The 17,265-nt window shown below is 41.9% G+C and overlaps 1 long non-coding RNA gene across 1 annotated transcript in view; it reads right to left on the minus strand.

Moving 5' to 3' along the window:
- LOC307197492 overlaps positions 1–17,265 on the minus strand; it is a 739,380-nt gene that overhangs the window by 687,154 nt on the left and 34,961 nt on the right. The window contains exon 2 of the long non-coding RNA XR_013831420.1: positions 11,570–11,644. This is a non-coding gene — a long non-coding RNA (uncharacterized lncRNA). The remainder of the gene's footprint in view (positions 1–11,569; positions 11,645–17,265) is intronic.

The raw sequence follows: 17,265 nt of genomic DNA on the forward strand, positions 1-17,265 counted from the left end.
CTCATTGGTCTGAACTGCTGCCTACCTTTCCCATCTGCACTTCTAGTTTCCTGTCACCTCTGGTCACTATGTATTACTCAGCATATTTTATCTTAAACACCTGGATTCCCAACTCCTCTTCTTTAACTGTGGTGACTGAACATCTCCAAACTACTACCTGGTCCTCCAGACACACCTGCTTGACTGGAAAGTTCTTCATTACTCCTAAAGCCTGCAGGAAGTGGCCAAAGTGACACATTCATTGTAGTCAATGCCACCCACCCAATGGGGGCAACATGGGTTAAGCCAGAGAAGACTCTCCTACTCTGAAAACAGATTCTCTCAATGAAGCGAAATAACAAATGGAAAAGTTCCTTAAGTAGTTACCGGTATGTAACAAGTGCAAAATAGATAAGTGCAAAATAGAAAACAGATTCTCTCAATGAAGCGAAATAACAAATGGAAAAGTTCCTTAAGTAGTTACCGGTATGTAACAAGTGCAAAATAGATAATGGTTCCTTTTCCCCTTATCTGTTGGTGTTTAACCTTTTAAAACAATTATTTAGAATATGGTGATATTTCTATTCTATGTCTAAAATGAAATGCACTTTTGATACGATCCTATGAAGTCCCAGGATTGTTGAGCCCGGGCTCAAATTTTTCTACGTACATCTGGAAGACAAACTCAGAAAAATGTAGTCTGGTGAACTACAATTCACTCTGTAGCCAGACTGTTTACACTAGAATTTGCCTTACTTTGGGCTAAATCTGGGAAATAAATGAGTCAGAGTCACAGTTAAGCACGCCTGGGTAGCTCCAGATGATCCAGACAAATTGTATTTTGAGGTACACTGATTAAGACTTTAACCACGCAGCAGCCAAAAAGGAGGAGGTAAATCTATACCTACTAATATGAAGAGATCTCCAAAGCACGCACTTGGTTGAGTAAAAAGGAGAGCTCTAGCATGAATAACGTAGGGGCATCTGCCATCATTCTGTCTGCTCAACAGTAACAACAACAAACACTTCCTATCTGGGTGGACTTTTCTACGTTAGGGGGATACTTGGGAGGCAAGGCTCCTCCTTCCACTGCGAAACTGAAAGGGGCAGGTTCCCCTTCTCTCCAACCCCAGCACTAGGAAATGATTCATGTCTGACCGACAGGAAGTTCCCGCTTGCTTCCGTTTCATCTCAAGGGAGCAATGGAATGGAGGAGGGAGGGTGGAGGTCATCTGGTCCACCTCTCATTGAACTGTTCCCACAGGTTGCTGACAGATCTCCCCTTCTGGTCACACCCCTACTCCCTCAACTCTCTTGTCACAAATAGCCAGTGATGTAGGGAGAAGGCAAATCCAGGTGCTGCCCTCCCTAGAGCCCTGCACGGCTCACCTGCACATACAGAATGCGATCCAGGCTCCTTAATATGTACTCCGCCTCCATGACCCGGTCCCTGTCCAAGCCCCCAGACCCATCTCTTACCACCACCCAGCCCACCTTCACGTTAGGCCCCACCCTTGCTGAACCCTCTGGGGTTTCTCAAGCCATCCTGCTCACCTTCCCAGGCTTTTGTCTGACTAACTCTTACTGTTCTATTCTCAGCTCACTCAGAGCTGCTCCTCCAGGAAACGTCCCATAACCATCGTCAGTGCCTCCCTGTGCCCAGCCTGCCCAGCCTCTAGATGCCTCTCCTTTCTTCCATAGTCCACTCTGCATTCTTCTGTTTCGGCATTAATCACATTTAAAGTATGTAGGACTTCCCTGGTGGTACAGTGGTTAAGACTCCATGCTCCTGATGCAGGGGGCATGGGTTCCGCCCCTGGTGGGGGAACTAAGATCTCACATGTTACATGGCATAGCCAAATAATAATAATAATAAATTATGTGCAGTGTCTGTGGCTGTGTTCCCAGTGAGCAACTTGAGGACAGGAAACATGTCTTACTCATCTTGGCCTATAATAGGAAGTCTTTGTACCAGTGAATGACAAGCAAAAGACTTAGGATTTTTTCTGTACTGTCTCTGTAGTGAGTCTGCTCTCCCATCCCCCGCAATGATTGTTTTACCCCTTCTTCACACCTCTCATAATCCTGACAGATTTATCCAGCTCTTCTCTTCCAGAGACTCTCACCTCTCCCTTCATAAGCAAACCAACCAGAAGGAAACGCCTGCCCCATCACTGCTGGACCTCCTCACCTGTCTGCATCTCCACCCACCATCTCCTGGCTTCCTCCTGTTACAATCACTCCAGCCTCAAAATTCACTTTGTTATACAGCAGAAACTAACACACCATTGTAAAGCAATTATACTCCAATAAAGATGTTAAAAAAAAACCCTGTTCTTATAAAGAAAAAAAAAAAAAAATCCCAGCTGGCGGCGGCACCGTGTATTCCGGATCCCTCTCCTTCTCACCTTGTTGGGAACTGATCGCATCTGAATTGCCTCTCACTCCTTCAAGTATCTTCAACCTGCTTTCCATGGGCATTCAAACTGGCTCTATTCTCTCCAATCTTAAAATGAAAACAAAGAAGCCAACAACAGAACTGAAAAACTTGCCTTGACCCAGAGATTACACCACTTCTCTACTTCCCTTGACAGCCCAGCCCCCACAGCAGCCGTGTCCTCCTTTCCGAAAAACTGTCTTCCCGGGGCTTCGGTGACTCCACACCCCACCTTCCCAGTTTCCCTTCTGCCTTTCTGGCTCTTCCTCCCCCACCTGCTTTGCTGGCTCCTCTCTTTATGTGAACGTGAGTGGAGTTAATCAGGGCTGGGACCTGGGCCCTCTTCACTCCTCACTCATCATTTTCTCCCTTGGCAATCTCAAACGTCCCACAGCCCTTTATGTGCCAGAGACTCAAATATGTATCTCCAGCCAAGGCCTCTCTTCTGGGCTTCAGATAGGACCATCAACTGCCTATCTGCTATCTGTTATGAGATGCTCTGTCTCACAAGCATCTCAAACTTATCATGTCCAAAACTGAAGTCTTGGTCCTCCCAGCCCCGAGCCCTCAAGCAGTCCCTCCTCTGGCTTTTTCCATCTCAGTAAATGGCTCTTTCATCCAGGCAGTGGCTCGTGCCAGAAAAGTGGGAGTCATCTTGGCCCTTTCCTTTCCCTCAGTGCTTAAATCCAACCAATGACCAAATCCTGCAGGTTCTACTTCCAATATAAATTTCCAGCGCATCGATCTGCACTGCCGCTGCCCTAGTCTGATGGCCGTCAGCTCTCCCCTGGGCCTGGATTCCTAGAAACTCTCCTATCTGGTCTTCCTTCTCTGCAGTCTCCAGAAAGTTTCTTTAACCAACAAACATTGAATCTTAACATTTCTCCACTTAAAACAGTTTAATCACTTTCTATTGTGCTTGAGATAAAACTTAAAAACCCTTAACAATCCCCATCAGATGTTATATGACCTGGCCCTTGCCTCACTCAGCAGCCAAAACACGTCATCCACATCTCTTGTCACGATGTCCCAGCCACAGTGGCCTTCTTTCCTTTCCTGAAAATTACCATGCACATTTCTAATCCTGCCACTGGCATGTCTTAACATGCTAACCCTATATCCCTCTATCCTTCCCCTGGCTAGTGTCCGTGAATCCTTCAGGACGAGTCCTAACTGCTCCCTCACCAAAAGAAGACTTCGTTCCTCCCCCAAGTTAAACATGATCTTAATTTTTCCTTCATATAAGTTCCATACTTTACCATTATTTATTTATTCATGTGATTACTTGTTGAATGACCGTAAGCTTCAAGAAAACAGGGATGAATGCTACAGCATGCAAAAACCCACAGACTGTATGTTTCCATTTATTTGAAATTTCCAGAATAGGAAAATCCCTAGAGACAGAAAGCAGATGGATGGTTGTAAAGGTCTGGAGAAAGGGTAACGGGGAATGACTGCTAATAGGGTTTCTTTTGGGGTGATAAAAGTGTTCTGAAATTAACTAGCGGTGATGGTTGCACAACTCTATGAATATAGTAAATACCACTGAAATGTACATGTTAAACGAGTGAACTGTATGGTATATAAATTATATCCCAATAAAGGTTCTTAACAAAATAAAAAGAACTGCCCTTGCCTTGCCCTCAAAAGCTGCAGTAAAGATATTACATCAATGCGAAGCAAAATATGGTAAGTGCTTGGAGAGTAGGCACCACCAAGTCTTTCCAGGATGCTCTGACCCACAGCTTAATCAGGGTCATCTGGACTGCTGATGCCAGGAGGGATTTCTGACTTGATTTAATTGGCCCTCTAGGCCTGACTCAGAGATAAACTTTTATTTTGGGAGAAAGAAAAAGGGATGCAAGATAATGAAGAACTTTCTTTTCACTCCCTCCTCCATTCTTCCCCTGGTCACTCCACAAATCTAGAAACAGCTTTCCCTTAAATAGACAGACGCCCCCCTGCACTTTGGGATTTTTATCCCAAAGTGAAGACTGGCATAGACATCAGGGGAGGCCTGGAGACTGATATCAAACAGCCAGTAACCGGAAAGGTTTCATCTCAAATCAGTCTCTGATGGCTTGACATAAAATTGTATATGATCTTTTCCCTTCATTACCAAAGTACATGTCGTTCTAGGCCTTTTCCATGCAAAAATTTATTTTAATATAATCATTATGTGTATAATTTAACATGTATAACATTATAGTACAAGTACTTAACATGTTTTTACCTACCTTCTTAAGCAATGTTCCATCAAAAAGCTATTTAACAGTCATCTTAACTAATCCCTCACGGTAAGACATTTAAGTGGCTCCAGCTTCTGCTGTTATGAAAATGCAGCAATAAACACGTTTATACATAAAGCTGTTTCCATACTTAGCTTTATTTCACTGAGACAGATTCCCCAAAGTGAAATTTCTATTCTAATGTCTTTCATTTTTTTTTTAGTCCCTTGGCAAAGACACATTACTTTTCTTATGTTGGGTTGAGTCCTTTGATCAGATTTTACAACTGCTTGTTTCTCAAACGTGCAAAGGCAAAACTCAAAACAGTGGAAGCAATATTCACACTTTCTTTATACATTTAATACAACTAAGTGCCACAGAGGAAAAACATCCCTTTGACACTGACGTTGGACCTACCATGTGCCAAACACAGAACTAACTGTTTTGGAAATAGTAACTCATTTAATTCTTTCAATAGCTCTAAGAAGTAGTCACTATCATCATCCCTGTTTTGCCAACGAGGACAGCTTGCCAAGGGCACACAGGTGGTAAGTGAGGGGGCCACAGTCATGGACACTGGTGGTCTGGCTCCAGAATCTGGATTCTCAACCAGTATGCTGAACCCAAATTTGGAGTCAGAAGATCTAGGTTGGGGTTCCAGCTCCACCACTCACTGACCTATGGACAGGTCAGTAAATCACTCCTACTAGTTATATTATCCCTTTTTCAAACATATGCACACATGACTTTACATGAATGCATATGTGTTACCAGATCATGCATTCCTTTTTTTAATATAAATTTATTTATTTATTCATTTATTTATATTTGGCTGCATTGGGTCTTCGTTGCTGTGTGCGAGCTTTCTCTAGTTGCGGCGAGCGGGGGCTACTCTTCGTTGCGGTGTGCGGGCTTCTCATTGCGGTGGCTTCTCTTGTTACACAGCACGGGCTCTAGGTGTGTGGGCTTCAGTAGTTGTGGCATGTGGGCTCAGTAGTTGTGGCTTGCGGGGTGCAGAGCACAGGCTCAGTAGTTGTCGCGCACAGGCTTCGTTGCTCCGCAGCATGTGGGATCTTCCCGGACCAGGGCTAGAACCCATGTCCCCTGCATTAGCAGGCGGATTCTTAACCACTGTGCCACCAGGGAAGTCCCAGATCATGCATTCTTAATGCAGTCTTTTTTCCTTTTTAGCTTAATTTCATTCTTCCCCTCTCCATCCCCTCTACCCTCACAGGCATTCACCCCTACACTTATAGTCCATGTTAACAACCTAGTACGTACCCTTTCATGGTATTCTCCATACTCACATAATCACGCACACACATATACTGCACACACACTTATTTTGCACGGATTATCATTGTTTACACAGATCATATTTGTTTCACTCAGGACCCAATCAAGAAAACAGAAACTACTACTCTAAGATAGTTCAGACAGAGAGAATTTAATGCAGGATACTGGTCACACTGGTCATGGGAGAGCTAAGAAGCCAGGCAGGGAATGGTGAGGCAGCCTAGAGGTTGGCAAGAGCAGTGAACCACTACCAGCTCTGGGCTGTAGGTGCAAAGGAAAGAGGCAGTGTTACCCCATCCCAGCAGCTATGGTCACCTGGTGGAAGCTGGCACCAGGGCGAAGCTGTCCAGTGAGACCAGAGCCACGGAGGGGAGACACCGTTGTCACCATAGTGAGGTGGCATTCCTCCATTCATTTAAGTGAATGGACATGAAGCTACTTTGTAAACCAGAAAACTGAGTAGTAGAATGTAAGCTTTATTGGAAATAGTATGTCACTATGAGATGGCATGTAGTTGACAGTGAGCCAGGGAGAGAGAGAGCAGAAGAGGTTGGGGAGGGTCAGCACATGTCAGGTCACGCGGGGGGCCTTGGAGAAATTCAGCTTGTAATAATCATCATCATAAAACAGAGAAGGGAGAGAAGAAGCCCTATGGAAATCCATGCGGGGGCCAAGACTGCCGTGGGCGCTGTAAATGCTCTCCTGAGAAAGGAGCCAGAGACTTCCTTGCAGAGGTGACCTGTTTTAAAAACCGATATGAGGCGAGAGGGAGGAGCCCCCACGATGGCAGCCGCCAGCACAGGCTTCACGTGGTAGAAGGAGCTCCCCTGTATGTGCCACCCTCCACCCCTCCAGGAGACTCTCCAAGACCAGCAGGTAAAGGAACAATCGTTTCCAGGCTGCTTAGGGTGAAGGAGGACACACAGGAGACTGATACACAGACTTCCCACCATTCCTGTTTTCAGCTCCATACTCCACCCTTACCTTCTGAGAATTATCCTTAAAACTATCCAAAGCAGTACTAGGAGGACACGGAATTCGTGTCTCCTCACAACTAGGGCACCTACCAGGCACCAGTGGGGGACCACGGACACCTAAGGGGATGGGAGGAACCCCCAGTGACCGGCTTGCGGGATCTTGGTTCCCAGGCTGGAGGTCAGGCCTGAGCTCCTGTGGTTATCAATCAGAGTGAGGCCTCCCAGAGGTCGTCATCTCAGCAACAAGACCCAGCTCTATCTAACTGCCTGCAAACTCCACTGTTGGACATCTCAGGCCAAACAACCAGTAAGACAGGAATACAGCACCACCCATCAAAATAAAAAAAAGAAATGACAAAAAAAAAACTGTTACAGATGAAGGAGCAAGGTAAAAACCCACAAGACCAAATAAATGAAGATGAAATAGGCAACCTACCTGAAAAAGAATTCAGAGTAATGATAGTAAAGATGATCCAAAACCTCAGAAACAGAATGGAGAAAATACAAGAAACATTTAACAAGGATCTAGAAGAATTAAAGAGCAAACAAATAGTGATGAACAACACAATTACTGAAATTAAAAATACTCTAGAAGGAATCAATAACAAAATGAAATAAATAACGAAACACGAGCTTTAAATGACACATTAAACAAGATGGACTTAATTGATATTTATAGGACATTCCATCCAAAAACAACAGAATACACTTTGTTCTCAAGTGCTCATGGAACATTCTTCAGGACAGACCAAACTTGGCTCCAAATCAAGCCTTGGTAAATTTAAGAAAATTGAAATCGTATCAAGTATCTTTTCCAGCCACAAGGGTATGAGACTAGATATCAATTACAGGAAAAAAAGCTGTAAAAAAAATACAAACACATGGAGGCTAAACAATACACTACTAAATAACCAAGAGATCACTGAAGAAATCAAAGAAGAAATCAAAAACTACCTAGAAACAAATGACAATGAAAACACGATGACCCAAAACCTATGGGATGCAGCAAGAGCAGTTCTAAGACGGAAGTTTATAGCAATACAATCCTACATCAAGAAACAAGAAAAATCTCAAATAAACAACCTAACCTTATACCTAAAGCAATTAGAGAAAGAAGAACAGAAAAACCCCCAAAGGTAGAAGGAAAGAAATCATAAAGATCAGATCAGAAATAAATGAAAAAGAAAGGAAGGAAACAATAGCAAAGATCAATAAAACTAAAAGCCGGTTCTTTGAGAAGGTAAACAGAATCGATAAACCTTTAGCCAGATTCATCAAGAAAAAAAGGGAGAAGACTCAAATCAATAGAATTAGAAATGAAAAAGGAGAAGTAACAACTGACACTGCAGAAATACAAAGGATCATGAGAGATTACTACAAGCAACTATATGCCAATAAAATGGACAACCTGGAACAAATGGACAAATTCTTAGAAAAGCACAACCTTCTGAGACTGAACCAAGAAGAAATAGAAAATATGAACAGACCAATCACAAGTAATGAAATTGAAACTCTGATTAAAAATTTTCCAACAAACAAAAGTCCAGGACCAGATGGCTTCACAGGTGAATTCTATCAAACATTTAGAGAAGAGCTAACACCCAGCTTTCTCAAACTCTTCCAAAAAATTGCAGAGGAAGGAACACTCCCAAACTTATTCTATGAGGCCACCATCATCCTGATACCAAAACCAGACAATGATACTACAAAAAAAGAAAATTACAGACCAATATCACTGATGAATATAGATGCAAAAATCCTCAACAAAATACTAGTGAACAGAATCCAACAGCACATTAAAAGGATCATATACCATGATCAAGTGGAGATTATCCCAGGGATGCAAGGATTCTTCAATATATGCAAATCAGTCAATGTGATACACCATATTAACAAATTGAAGAATAAAAACCATAAGATCATTTCAATAGAGGCAGAAAAAGCTTTTGACAAAATTCAACACCCATTCATGATAAAACCTCTCCAGAAAGTGGGCATAGAGGGAACCTACCTCAACATAATAAATGCCATATCTGACAAACCCACAGCAAACATCATTCTCAATGATGAAATACTGAAAGCATTTCCTCTAAGATCAGGAACAAGACAAGGACGTCCACTCACGCCACTATTATTCAACATAGTTTTGGAAGTACTAGCCATGGCATTCTGAGAAGAAAAAGAAATAACAGGAATACAAATTGGAAAAGAGGAAGGTAAACAGTCACTGTTTGCAGGTGACATGATACTATACATAGATAATCCTAAAGACGCCACCAGAAAACTACTAGAGCTCATCAATGAATTTGGTAAAGTTGCAGGATACAAAATTAATGCACAGAAATCTCTTGCATTCCTATCCACTAAAAATGAAAGATCAGAAATAGAAATTAAGGAAACAATCCCATTCACCACTGCAACAAAAAATAAAATACCTAGGAATAGACCTACCTAAGGAGGTAAAATACCTGTACTCAGAAAACTATAAGACACTGATGAAAGAAATCAAAGATGACACAAACAGATGGAGAGATATACCATGTTCTTGGATTGGAAGAATCAATATTGTGAAAATGACTCTACTACCCAAAGCAATCTACAGATTCAATGCAATCCCTATCAAATTACCAATGGTATTTTTTTACAGAACTAGAACAAAAAATCTTAAAATTTGTATGGAGACGCAAAAGACCCCAAATAGCCAATCTTGAGGGAAACAATCTTGAGGGAAAAAAACAGAGCTGGAGGAATCAGGCTCCCTGACTTCAGACTATACTACAAAGCTGCAGTAATCAAGACAATATGGTACTGGCACAAAAACCGAAATATAGATCAATGGAACAGGACAGGAAGCCCAGAGGTAAACCCACATACATAAATCACATAAAGCAGGATATTATGCAGTGGATTTTTTCAATAATCTGTGCAGCCTCATAGATTCAGAATGAGACATGGAGGGAGAATTACTCCTCCAGATTTTAAGAGGGCAGGTAGATTTGATTAAATGGAGAACTTTCTTAAAGAGATGGACCCAAGATAAGAAACATCTCCCGTTATTTGTTCCAGTGTAGTCTGTTTAGGTCATGTGATTTTGCATGTGAGCACAGCTATCTTAGATTCGGTACTTGTAAATAAACTTTGAGACAGTTTCATGCAGAAAGTTTATTGCAAATGTATTCAGGAGAGACATCTGTAAGGCAGTGGGGAAGGCAGGACTGGGCTGAGGGGGAAACCTACATGTAAAATTGATACAGCCATTATGGAGAACAGTATGGAGGTTCCTTAAAAACTAAAAATAGAACTACCATATGACCTAGCAGTTCCACTACTGGGCATATACCCTGAGAAAACCATAATTCAAAAAGAGTCATGTACCACAATGTTCATTGCAGCATTATTTACAATAGCCAGGACATGGAAGCAACCTAAGTGTCCATCAACAGATGAATGGATAAAGAATATGTGGCACATTTATACAATGGAATATTACTCAGCCATAAAAATAAATGAAATTGAGTTATTTGTAGTGAGCTGGATGGACCTAGAGTCTGTCATACAGAGTGAAGTAAGTCAGAAAGGGAAAAACAAATACTGTATGCTAGCACATATATATGAAATCTAAAAAAAAAAGGTTCTGATGAACCTGGGGCAGAACAGGAATAAAGACACAGATATAGAGAATGGACTTGAGAACACAGGGAGGGGGAAGGGTAAACTGGGACAAAGTGAGAGAGTAACATTGACATATATACACTATCAAATGTAAAATAGATAGCTAGTGGGAAGCAGCTGCATGGCACAGGGAGATCAGCTTGGTGCTTTGCGACCACTTAGAGCGATGGGATAGGGAGGGTGGGAGGGAGACTCAAGAGGGAGGGCATATGGGGATATACGTATGCATATAGCTGATTCACTTTGTTATACAGGAGAAACTAACACAACACTGTAAAGCAATTTTACTCCAAAAAAGATGTTTTTAAAAAAAGATGGCATGTGTTCTAATTGCTAAAAACCTGATGAAAACACAGCCAGCCTAGAAGTTACAATCTAACCTGAGTGGACTGATATTCTGGGCATCAGGGAAATACCCACTGACTGATGCTTTCCCACTCAGGGACAGTAGGTCCTAAATCCTCTGTCTGACTTTTCATCCTGCTCTGCTTCCCAAGGCACTGTTTCTCCACTTAGAATAAACAACAAACAATACTGAATTCATGTTTTATAGCAACACTGTCCTACAGAACTTTCCATAATGAAAAGTTGTTGAATATGGTAGCCACTGACCACATGTGGCTTGAGCTTTGAAATGTGGCTAGTATGGCTGAGGAACTATATTTTCAATTTTATTCAACTTTAATTCATTTACGTTTAAATTGCCCCATGTGACAAATGGCTACGGTATTCCACAGTGCGGCTTTAGAACCTCAATCATTCTCTCACAAGAGTAGTATTTGTGACCTCTGAGAATCAACTGAATCTTTTTCAAGACACGTGTACTTAACCCCTCTCCAGAGTTACTGAATCAGAAATGCTCGTGCTTGGACCACAATGGTCTGTGACATTCCTCGTGGCTCTAAATTCTCTATGGGAAGAAGAGATGAAAAAAGGGGGCTTGCATTGTGTTACCTTGAAAGTTTAATACATTAACTCACCTACTCATGAGTGGAGATTAAAATTTTTTGGAGTCATTTCTTCCCTCTTCTGGTCACCTGGATGAGCATAACACTCTACAGCAAAAGAAATAAAAAAAGGAACGTGGGTTTTAATAGAGCAGCAAGCAGCCAAGAAAGTCCCAACGATTTATCAACACCCATGCTTCCAGGGTCTTTGTGTTGGGCATCTCTGGGCAGCCCAGGGTCAGCATGATTGAATTAGAAAGAGAAGCCCACTGCCAATGACTTTGACAGAGGGTCACCCTGGCTGTTCGGGGGCAGTGCCAGGAGATCTGGAACTCAACAGGCCCACAGTATGAAAGGGGAAGGGAGACCGTGCCAAGATGGATTCGTGGCTAATGAAGCAGTCAGCTGCTCTAATTGCACGGTGGGATGGATAACAGTGCTGCTGAAAAGACAAATGATGAGGTAAAGCACTTATTAAATAAAAACACCAGGGTGAAGGTGAGGTATTAATTTTCAAGGCAACGGACAGCTGTCAAGTCCTGTCCCATAATTCCATTTCATATTAAACTTATTATGGGCAATAATGTAATAATATCAATGACACCCCTATTCCCCAACAGCCAAGAAATTGATGGTGAGCTAAAAACTTTCCAGTCCTAGGGCTAATCCATGACTTGAGGGGATAAAACTGGAATGGAGAAGATATGAAAAATTCAGAATGAGTGCTTCTAATGCTATCTTGGGCACAATTGTTCCATGTTGCTAAGAAAGCATTAGCATGCCCTCCTCTGCTCTGGACTCTGCCAGCAGCAAAGTGGGAAAACTTCCTGCTCTTCATTACAATTCCTTTAATAAGTGCCAGTGTGGATGGGTGGAGTCTTAGACACTCTGCCTTTCTCCATTCCCCTTGGAGAAAGGGTACACCTAATAAACAAATTAGGATTGACAGGAACTGAAGTGAAAAGCTCATATTTCAAAGATGAACTAAGGAATTTACAGCTGTTGGGTTAAAGCTTCCTAACTCACCTCTTTTATTGTATCATAAACCTCATTTCCCCAAGTCTGAAACTGAAAACTTTGAATGTCTTTCCACTGTCTCTAAGATGAGCCTCTCCTCCCTAGCCTGACATCAAAGCCTTTATAAAATGGCCCCAACATCCCTTCCTGTCTAATGTCACTGACTTGTCCTCCTTTGTGAGCCTTCACAGAATAATAAATGGGGAAACACACTGGCTACATAGCAATGACAAGTTAACTTTTATGAACAGCTGCCTCATCTGTAAAATGGATGAACAGCATCAAGGACATAATGGAATTATTGTGAACATTCAGTAAAACACTCGGCATAGTACCTGGCTTATGAAATGCAGGTCCCCTTGCTCACAAGTCAGCCTTGTCTTCTCATTATTTCTAAAACCCACCTAGTAAGTTCCTTCTTCCCTTTAGCTCATCCCTATACCCCTCCCCACCATCGCCTCCATGCTCCTGCTAGAACCAACACCATCTCCGCCTCCCCATTCTCCACTTAGCCAATTCCACTCTCCCTGTAAGGTCCAGGCCCACTGGCCTCCTTCCATGAAATCAGATTCAGTTTCCACATTAGGAGCAGGGCTTAGGCAAAATAGCCTTAAACAGCCTCTCCAACTCTAACATTCCATGGTGCAAAGAACACATAAATTTTGCTTTGAAGGTATGATCAATTGAAGCCTTAAACTCTCAAAAAAACAGATGATTTCCCCAGTTGGTGGGCAATGGGGAGAAAATGAAAATACTTCATAAATTCTTTAAAAATCCATATTACTGTAAATGGTCATTATTTTAAAGTCTTGTGTAACTTGGGGCTTATTTCATGCCAGGTAACAGGCTCTATCATGTATGGAATTTTAAGTTTTCCTAGAAAGTCAGTGATATCACCCAGCTTCAGGATGATCAGAAAACGGAGACCCAAGGTCATTCACTTAGTAAGCAGATGACATGAGATCTAAACCATGGACGGTGACCATGATCTTGTATAGAATTCTGGAATCACTCTTTCCACTATGCTTAACTTCCACAAACCCACCCATTTATCAAGTGCTTTTGTTACATACAAAATCCTCTGTTAGCTATTGGGAAAGATGGGCACGTGTGTGTGTGTGTGTATGTATATATATATATATTTATATATTTCCTTCTCTTAAAGAATTCAGAGTCTAAAAAGAAAAATAAAACACAGATATAAAAAGAATATAGCGAGAAGTCACAGGATGTGTCAGACTGGCAAGGTATTTGAAGGAATTCAAGGATATGGGAATTTCTTTCAACTAATGTGATCAAAGAGCTGTGCCCAGTGATCTAACTTTCCAACACTGCATCTATCCTGCTCTAGAGAAGAGACTAAAACTCTAAAAATTCTAAATTCTTCAAAAAAAAAAACCATCAGAAATTCATTTTTTATAATTGTTCATATTCACCCTTTGGAAATCTTGAAATCTCCTCCCCAGCAGTATTTCTTCTGTTATTTCTCACTGGAAACATGCTTAAGATAGAATATTAAATCAAAGCAATAAAGATGGAATATGTGACATCACATTAAAGTGTAAAAGCTAACAATTCATCTTAAAATGACTACTATATGCAAGAGAAGATAAAACCTTTTTCTCAAATGGACGACAAAAATTCCTATTCACATGGAAAATTATTTTTGATCTTCTTTCTTGGCACCCAGAAACTAAGACAGTAATAATTTCCCATAAAACCCCTGATTTAATTATCCTTCTTTTGGAAGTTCGAAGTCCATCTTTCAGAATCCACTGTGACTTGTCAGACTTCTCCATGTGAGCCACATCTACAAGACAGCCTTGTCCCTTTACAGTCACAGGCTCTGTGCCAAAGTTGCCCCCATAGACCAGAACTGTCTGTGACAATTAACCGAAATTTTAGATTTATTCTTCACCTTATCAAATATATCCTTAGAGCTGATCAACAACAAAACATTTTGGGAGCTGGGCCCACCGGAGAGTTTGGTTGATTTTGGAAAAGGATAATAAAAATATATAACAGTAAAAAAAAATAAGAATGGGTTATACTTATTGAGTGCTCACTGGGTCCCAGGTATGTTATAAGAACTTTACATATTTTATATTATTTCATGTTTTACATTATTTAATGGTGCTTTACAGTAGTTAATCTTCATAAGTGACCCTATGATATCAGTAATATTATTTTACTCATTATGCAAATAATGATGTTGAGACCCAGTTCTCACAGAGATTAAGGGCAAAAATAGGACTTGACCCCGGAGTCCAGCTATTAACCACTGGGCACCAGAGCCAATGTCAGAGCATGAACGGAGAAGCATTATCTGCTCAAATGTATCAAACCAAGAAGACATTTCCTCCCCTACCTCCCACCCTCCCCACCTCAGCCACAGAAACTATTTCATAAACCTTCCTGCCCCCGCCGCCAGCGGGGATGGGGGAGGAAAATGGTGGGCAAGAAGTGATCTGGGTGAGGATGACTGTCTTGGGAAGTCAGGGACTTGCCGTGTATGAGGTAGACATGGGGGTGGAGCGCGCACACTGACTAGGCCTAGAACAGTTCCTATTGCTGGTGGGGCCTCTCTAATCTGGTCTGAATTGGCTCAGTAAGTAGAGAGGATCCAGGAACGTAGGAGCTAAAAAACTAAGGGTGCCTAGATATTATAGCCAAGTGTCCATTACTGTTGATGAGACAGTCAGACAGACAGACAAGGATGGGAATGGGAGCGATAGTGGAGCAAGAGCCACATTTGCCTCCTCTTCCTCCTGAGTTTTCTGTTTCTCAGACTCCATCTGTGAGCACATGTATTCCTATACTGGTTCTTTGGCACCCATTGTGCTTCTCCATCTCCTTCTTGTACTCAGATGGTCTCTCTTCCCTCCCCCCACAGCAGGCTCTCTTGCCACTGTACCACAATGCCTCATAATTCATACCCTTATGAAGTGCCCATCACTGTGGGAGATAAATGTAAGGGACCCAATTCCTGCTCTTAAAGAACTTACAGTCTAGTGGTAGAGGCCTTACAAACAGAATATAGGGTAGTTATGTTATACGTCACCACATCAGCCAGAATTCTTTCCATTGCAAGTGGTAGAAACCCAACTCAACATGGCCTAAATCTGGACTTCTGACACACAGAACTATGAGATAATAAATTTGTGTTATTTTAAGCTGCTAAATCTTCGGTCATTTATTATGGCAATAGGAAATTAATCCATGCACCCAGCCAGCTCTGGAGGGGAAAAAGGTAATTCCACAAAATCTACAAGTTCTCTGAGGAACTGGGAGAAACTACGGTACAACTAGGCCTACAGCCACAATAGTAACTCCAGCTCCTATCATTGGTGGGGCCTCCTGGACCTGATCTAAATTGGCTCAAGAAGGAGAGAAGTTCCAGAAAGGTAGACGCTAACAGTCTGTGGTGGTGCCTGGAGATATCAGCCAGGTGTCCATTACTGTTAGTTAAATCAGGGACTGGCGAACCACAGGCCAAATTCGACCCACCATCTATGTCCCAAAAGCTAAGTATAGTTTTTAGATTTTTAAATAGCTTTTTAAAGCAAAAGATGAATATTTTATAACGTATCAAAATTACATAGAATTCAAATTTCTGTGCCCATAAATAAAGTTTTATTAAATGGAGGCTCTGAATGCCATTCTGACATAACAAAGTTTTCCTGAACTGATGGCTTTTTGTCCTGGAGCTGTGGCTGGTCAGCCAGGGCACCTTCTGAGTGTTCAAGGCACTAACCCTACAATTAAGAATACTGCCCTACTGAAAAACAGGTTTACCTTTATCTGTGCAGGGGCCTCTGGTATCTGTCAGATGGTAGAGTTAGGACTGATATGAGGCAGGCTGCAATAGGATGACCTACCAGGTGGATCCTAATAGATATTCCCTGGGTTTCCATGGGGTTGGATTGTCTAAACATGGCTTCACTTTCTACTGTTTCTCAGACTTTCTTTCCCTTTTCCAATTTCTCAGACTTTCTTTCCATTTCTCTCAAAGCTAGAACGGGGACTAGCTCCTTGTCAGTAACTGAAAGAAAGGATTTGTTTTTTAAAGCCTTTGAAGAGAGTAGAGGATTTGTCAAATTATCCAACAGTCCCCAAGCAGAACAGTAGTCATGCCCAGTTTAGCTGGCCCCTTAATAAATATCACCATGAAAACTACGTGCTCTGCATCACGGATCATCTTGTGTTATAACTGGCCTAAGTAGAATAATTTGGCCATGATTCAGAAGGTCTCCTGGGGGACACTGCAGAGAAGATGGTGTTACTGAAGAATAGCACCCAGGTCAAAGAAAGTCCCACTCTAATCTCTCCATCAAGCCAACCCCTATCTGAAGGGTTTGATCAATTCTGGTACTTGAGAGCAAAGGGTCTGGGTCTAGAAAGAATAGCACGTGAGAATGTTTAACCTACTGAGGAGAACCCTACAAGGAGAGGTAGACGCTGACTCCAATATCTTTTTAAATCTGTGATAAGAAAGGTAGACCAGTCTTATATGTGGAATCTAATCTAATCTTTCTTTTCTGTGATATCACAGATAAGAAAGACCAGAGCTATCTTTCTCACAGAAACCTGGACATGTGAGAGATGGAAAGACCATACAGTCTAACTGGGGCCCAAGAGGGGGCATTTCCAGTGATCTGGAGGAATGCAGGTCTCTGGATTCTCAGCCTGTGTTCTTCATACAGTGCCACAAG

Source organism: Stenella coeruleoalba (assembly GCF_951394435.1).
Source record: "Stenella coeruleoalba genome assembly, chromosome: 14".
NCBI lineage: Eukaryota > Metazoa > Chordata > Mammalia > Artiodactyla > Delphinidae > Stenella > Stenella coeruleoalba.